The sequence below is a fragment of the Saccostrea cucullata genome, unplaced genomic scaffold, assembly GCF_032062105.1.
Source record: "Saccostrea cucullata isolate Sc308-1 unplaced genomic scaffold, CSIRO_AGI_Scuc_v1 ctg746, whole genome shotgun sequence".
Lineage (NCBI taxonomy): Eukaryota > Metazoa > Mollusca > Bivalvia > Ostreida > Ostreidae > Saccostrea > Saccostrea cuccullata.
Genome location: NW_026938715.1, coordinates 815,267 through 822,500, shown reverse-complemented (window position 1 = coordinate 822,500; position 7,234 = coordinate 815,267). Strand labels below are relative to the sequence as shown.

The 7,234-nt window shown below is 30.5% G+C and overlaps 1 long non-coding RNA gene across 1 annotated transcript in view; it reads left to right on the top strand.

The window, feature by feature from the left end:
* Window positions 1-2,158, top strand: part of LOC134251015 (uncharacterized) — a 24,629-nt gene extending 22,471 nt beyond the window's left edge. Inside the window, exon 2 of the long non-coding RNA XR_009988653.1 lies at window positions 1,689-2,158. This is a non-coding gene — a long non-coding RNA (uncharacterized LOC134251015). The remainder of the gene's footprint in view (window positions 1-1,688) is intronic.
* Window positions 2,159-7,234: the final 5,076 nt, after the last annotated feature.

The following is a 7,234-nucleotide window of genomic DNA, read 5'->3' as shown; positions in this document are numbered from 1 at the left end:
TATATATATATAGATATAGATATATATAGATATAGATATATATATATATATATATATATATATATATATATATATATATATATATATATATATATATATATATATATATATATATATATATCTATATCTATATATATATATATATATATATATATATATATATATATATATATATATATATATATATATATATATATATATATATATATATATATATATATATATATATATATATATATATATATATATATATATATATATATATATATATATATATATATATATATATATATATATGTTAGACTCCGCTCGCTACTAGGAAGTATTTATTCTTATAATATCATTGATTTTCATTTTTATGTCCCCGAAAATGAAGTTTCGGGGGTATATAGTTTTTGTCGTGTCCATCCATCTGTCTGTCTAGCTGTCTGTCTGTATGTCTGTCTGTCTCTCTGCGTGTTTGTCTGTTTGTCCACAAAAACTTTAACCTTGCCCATAACTTTTGATTTAGTGTAGCCATGACATTCATATTTCACATGTGTATTTCTTATGACAAGACCTTTCTTTGGGTACCACCAAATTTCATCTTTACCTTGACCTTGGAGTTTAACCCACTTTAACAGGAAAATTATAAACTTTTACTTTTTCCATATCTTTTAAACAGTTGATACCAGGACATTTATTCTTCACATATGTATTCTTTGTTGAAAGACTTTTCATTGGATACCATCAACCTTGACATTTTGACTTTGAAGATTTCTGTACTTGTAAAAAAAATTTAATCTTGGCCATAACTTGCGAACGGTAAGGGAATGGGCTTTCATATTTCAAACATGTAATCCTTGTGAGAGACCCTTTATTGGATACCAAGAAGTTAGACCCTTTGACCGTGACCTTTGAGTTTGACCTACTTTTAAAAAGCAAACATTGACCATAACTTTTAAAGGGTAAGGGCTAGTGCTTTCATACTTTACATATTTAATTTTTGTGACTAGACTTTCATTTGATAACAAGAACATTGACCTTGGCCTTGAAGTTTGACCTACTTTTGAAAAATTGTAACCTTGGCCATAACTTCTGAACGGTTAGGGCTAGGGCTTCCATCCTACTTTCGAATTTCACGATTGTTTTTCAGTGAGAATACCCTACATTTGGTACCAATTAATTAAATTTGCATTTAAGAAAAGTTTAATCTTTGCTATGTTGCCATACGGTGGAATCAGTGTTTCACAAACACATCTTGTTATAACTGTTGAAATATGATTAAAAATTTTTGTTATATCACACAGAAAATTATGAGTATTTTTAATTGTTAGAGACAAGAACTAATGCGTCAAAAATGTTGTTTAATACCTGGTCATTTAATAAAACAGTTATTGAATTTCAAATTTGGTCTACTTATACGCACCTGGTCAGTTAACGGTAACAGTCGACCATTACCTGTCGAGGTTTGCATAGTCATACATGTAAGTAGACCTCCCCAAAGTCAAGACATGTATTAAAGGTCATTGAACTTATATTGGTGAATATCTGTACGAGTTGGCTGCACAAATGCAAGACCTGGTGACTTTAAGTATTTTTTTTTATAAAAGACTATAAAACATAATATAAGAGAGCATATAAGAACCATAACTATAGGACTCACTTTCTTTTTAACATTATTATTACCAGGGTACATATCTTTTCAGTTGACCCGAGCGTAAGGGAGAACGTGGAACTCCTGTCCAGGACTGTTGAACGTATGGATTCGCCCAGGACTGTTGAAGATATGGACCACTGAATCATCTGGTTGGCGGTTTTACTAATATATATGTTAATACAGCTACAAAAATCATGTATTTACACCCACTTTTGAACTCAGTCAATAGATTCCTCAGTGATATTTCATGACATACCCTGTAAGTCTTCATTTTATTTTAAGCAACATATATATATATATATATAACTTTTTAAAACCTTGATTAATATCATTAGTAAATTGGCTAATTGTTATGTCAGGAGTGGTAAAAAATAAATTACGGGTGGTAGCGAGGGATTTCACTTTATATGAAGAAGATAATTAAACAGCCAAATTGCGAGCTATGGTTACCATATCTTAAAGAACGTGCAAGCATTGAATAAATTACTCCCTACAGTTATTATACATATTTTGTAAAAAGAAAGAAACAGTAATGTCGGATTTCCTTCTAATTGAATATACAATTATAGCCTTTTGATGAGGTCAATACATGTTTTTATGGACCTGATGAGAGTATATCGACCGAGGACGAAGTCCGAGGTCGATATACTCTCATCAGGTCCATAAAAACATGTATTGACCGATATCAAAAGGCTATAATTGTTTTATTATAATTGACTGAACATTTAAACAGTACAAGTATACAACAGGAAACAACATTTATTTATTTGATCAACAATATGTAAGTTGTAACATCTGTAACATCAAGAAAATGACAAAATTACTTTAAGCTAAAGGCTTATTCACTGTTTAGGTAGAATGTTGTAATTGATGGAAATGTTCGAACAGTTATACATTAAAGGGATTGGAAATTGGTTCCAAGCTTTCACATTGTTTTCTACTTTAAGCTGAGAATTTGTCGAAACAACGTTAACATTCTGAGGCATTTCAACGTTTTTCAAAAATTCATCGAAGCCATCATCAGTGCTCAACAGATCGGTTAATACGGCATTTTCTTGCGAATCAGTTAAAGGCAAGATGTCAAAGTTAGGGGTTGCAACATCTTGTACATTTGTAGAATCATCTTTTTTCAAACATTTTTCCCGAATCTTTTCGGAGATTTTCTCTGACATCACTTGTTTTGTGTTTTCATCTGTTATTCCCGAGTACGTTTTAAGGGATGATTCGGATTTGTGCCCAGTGACTGTCATAATATGCCTACTTGGAATTTGCGCAGCATCAAGAACATGTACAGTAGTGGCTCTGCATGAGTGATTGGTGTAAATGGTATTCAAACCAGCTTTTCTACTTATTTCTTTCATCATTGATCCAAGCTTATTATGACCGAGGGGTGAATTGTCGTAAAACACTCCATCCTTTTGAAAGATCCGGGCTTTTTGAAATAGTCGATCGCATTTTGGATTTAGTCTCTTTAGAAATTTGATGAAACTTCTTACTGGACATCTACTGCTCCCTGAAATGGAAAAAAATGCACATTTTTAATGTTTTGATGGTCAACAAAAATTATACAAGATATTCAAATAAAACATTCTTATTATTGAATCATTATAACATTCCTATTATTTCAAAACATCATTTCTTTTTTTTTTGCATGAACATTTACTTTTACTTAAAAAAAAAAAATTAATTCTATATATTTTTGGGGTATGATTTCTTCAATTTTTACCTTTGATTTCAGACATTCTGCCGTCGGACGCTTTATCATTATCATCCTGATGGTTTTTTGTTTTTTCATCTGTGGTTTTGTATACATACAGGATTCCATTTCCACTTGTTGTTACAGCAAAGTCATCCCTCCTTAAATTTGCTAAATTTTCTCTCCCCCTTCTTCCAAAATGTAACATAAGGTCAAGGAAAACCTGGCAATGCAAAGTAAATCTGAATTATGATTTTTGTAACTTAGAGCACTAACTGTAGGAGAGTTAAACAAATGTTTTGCTAATATTAAAAATACAGGCCTTCAATCTAAGCACATTAAATATACTAACCTTGTACTGAAGAAGCTGTGCGTCTTCAAGGTCTGAAGTCACAAAAGAGTAAATCTTTTCTAAGTCCTCATCAGTGATTGCAGGATAGTGTACCACATTACCAAGTCCTTTTCGCTTCATTTCTTTTGTCATGCTTTTAAAGGCCTTGTTAGATAACTTGAATTCGGTTCCCTTTAGAATGTCAACACTCTTCCCACCCTTTTCAAGGTGCCGCTGTATACCATGTCTATATGCAATTAGAGTACTTTTCCTATACATTTCACCTTTTTTGTTTCTCATTTCGCAGTAAAATGTGGACAGTTTTTCATCGAGCTCAGCTGAAGAAAAATATCAAAGTCAGCCGACATATTTTTCGCGGTTAAATATTCCCTAAATGCTTTTACAGCTGTGATGGTTGATTTTTTCGTGCTATCAGAATCCACATTGTCGAAAATTTCTTTCAATTCTTGTTCATTAAGAGTGGCAAAGCGATTACTGTGATTAGCCATCCTTTCCTCGCAGGCACAGTTGCAAACAACAATAGTTAGGCGAACGCATTATCAAAGCTAAACAGTGATTGGCCGAAAAAACACGTGATATCCAATCAAATCAAAGCTAACTTACAGACAGTATAGAAATCTATTTTAAGTATAGCAGGGTTTATAAATTTTCTATTTTTAGTATAGAAGGGTTTATAAAATTTATTTTAGGAAACATCTGGTTTATAAGTGTTTTATAGCAGAATCACGTGGTATTAATCGACTAATCATAGATTTTGAATAATATGATATTATAATAATAGTTGGTAAAGGACAATCTTTTTATACTATGTATGATGAAACGGTCAATATATTTTTGATTCGCTCCTCTGAAAAGTATTTGGCCATTTAACTTTTATTATTGACCGACAAATAAAGTTTTCCTACATTATTTTTATTTTGCTACATTATTTTGATTTTGATTCCGATTAGAAGATTTAAAAGTTTTATTAGTTTATTGTGATCGCGTCACAATTCACGCCTACTCCAAATAGCACAATCATAACAACTTGAAGATTCGGTAGCGCTACACTATTAACGTTCAGAATAATGCATTGTATACAAATAAGTTGTTGAATTTTGATTATGGATTTAAAATATTATTTCAATAATTTATTTTTCCTATATAAACCGTCTTATCGTGTGTTCGAGGAAAGTCCCCCAGAGAAAATTAATTATATATGTTAGTTTCTTTTTGTTTAATTGTACATAACTTTAAACAACAGTTATAAATATGACAACTAATAAGATTATGTATTTCTAATATATGTATTGCTGAGGAATCTATGGACTGAGTTCAATCTACATTCACATATCAAGTTTTATCAAATAACAAAACTTTTTATGTAAACATGTAAACTTGTTTCATTTCAATGTACATTCGATAAGATTATTAAAGAGGCTGGGGGTCAACAAATTAACCACAAATTAATTACCAGATTTAACTTATTTCTTTTTTTTTTAGATAAGTTATTTTAAGCTGTCAACTTTCATTTGGCAAAGAAAAAAATCATACATTTTAGTTTTAAAATTTGATCATTTCTGTAAATCTTTATATGGAGCTCTTCTTTTAAAGAAGATCGAAATCGTCTGAAAATGGCTTCCACCCCAGCCTTTTTAATCTATCACTTTTGTAAAATTTGATAATGTTGGACAATTTCATAATTTGTGTGTACGATTCAGATAGAAACAGTCAAAACAGAACTATTATGATCTTGAAGTAGTTGATTTGATCAGCTTGTATTCTCAACTGTTCAACTATTATCTATATCCTTACATAATTACTATTAACTGAATATAAACGAAATTTTACTCCAAGTTTAAATAATTTTCTTTCATTTTATTACCAGTTTAGCTTGGACGACGATTTTTTTTTTATTTTCACGTATTCAGAAAGTTAATGATGAAATAAAAATTTCAAACTCTACCGTTGACTCACTGTACAAACATGTACCAGCGTGAACGATGAAAAAGCAAGCCTAAGTTAGATGAAGAAAATACACTGTAAGAAACCCATCTGAAACAAAACCTTCCGAACCCCAATCAAATAAAGTAATGATAAAAGATGAAATTCTACATTCATTTTATGAAAGCATTCGTCTGTAAGAATACCTATAAACGTAAATAGTTTTGTAACACATGTTAAATAATTTTAAACATGAAATATAGGGGGTTCCAAATTAAGAAAAGTCTTGCATGGATTCCAACAAAATTTTCATACAAATATTAAAGCTGCAAAATTTATTTTTACAATTCAATCAACAAGAACTTTTTGTGTTCACCTCCTGTTGCTGGCATTTCTTTTTCAATTAATTTCTGCTTATTTACACATAGATGTATTAAATATTGTTGAAATATTGACTTTCCATCTTCACTTATTATGACTATGGAATTGATTTAAAAATCTTTGAGATATTCGTTTTTTACTCTGCGATTGTCTTAACTAATACTTGTATTTTAATTTTCTAACCCGGTGTTGATTGTCAAATTTTATCTTTTCTTAGTCTAAGTTTGCTTCACAGAGTTTTAATAAACAATCATTTCAACACATACCAGTGTAAAGTTATATTTTACTAGTTTACTTATTTTAAAATTATAATTACAATAGGTTACTGTTTTGTATTGCTTGATGGGAGAACCATAAAGGTAACTAGAGCAAAGCTCGTTCCAAAACAAGTTTGTCTATTTTTTTTTATTACTGCATGAATACAGGATTAATGAAGCTAGATGTAAGCCATTCAATGTTAAACACAGATTCTTGCACGTCTGCTTCATATTAGGATATATTTCACTAGCAAATCATTAATAGAAGCCTAAGAAAAAAAACTGTATGATAAGCGTGGTAACTTCAAGTTTTCTATTACCAACTTTCCCTATTGCCAACTTTCCCTATTTATATTATAGAACAAGGAGTTATCAACAGTCTTTACAAAAGTCAATATTTCGCGGTCTATAGGGTCGATACAATGACATTGGCAATCTATCAATAAGTCAACTGTTTTTCATAAAAATTGTTGATCATTACTTTCATACTAGATTGTCTACGAATTTTCAATTTTCTCCATCATGACAAGGAGTAGGCCGCAAGTGTGGTAGGTCGACGGGGAATGTTTGCTCTCCCATGACATCTGATCCCATCACTGATGTTTTAGAAATTCTTGTTCGATCTGCTCCAAATTTGAATTGTTTACAGGACTTTTGAGCTCTATTGGTTACTGTTGATTATCTTCATATTTACATGTATTTCATTCAAGCTTTTTAGAACACAATCGATCAAATTTTGATATTATATTATCTTCTTCAAAGATAAGATAAACACAGCATGACATTGATATCAGACTTAGAGAGGCAAATTATACGAGGCACTCACTTATAGAATTGTTGCTGATATTGTTGTGATATCGATCGTTGGTGATAATTGTAAACATTAAAATACAAATAAATACTCTTATACGACACTGATACATTAACTATCATTGTAATCATTATATAATCAATACTCCTTTGATTTGGTTAGAAGATTGTTATGG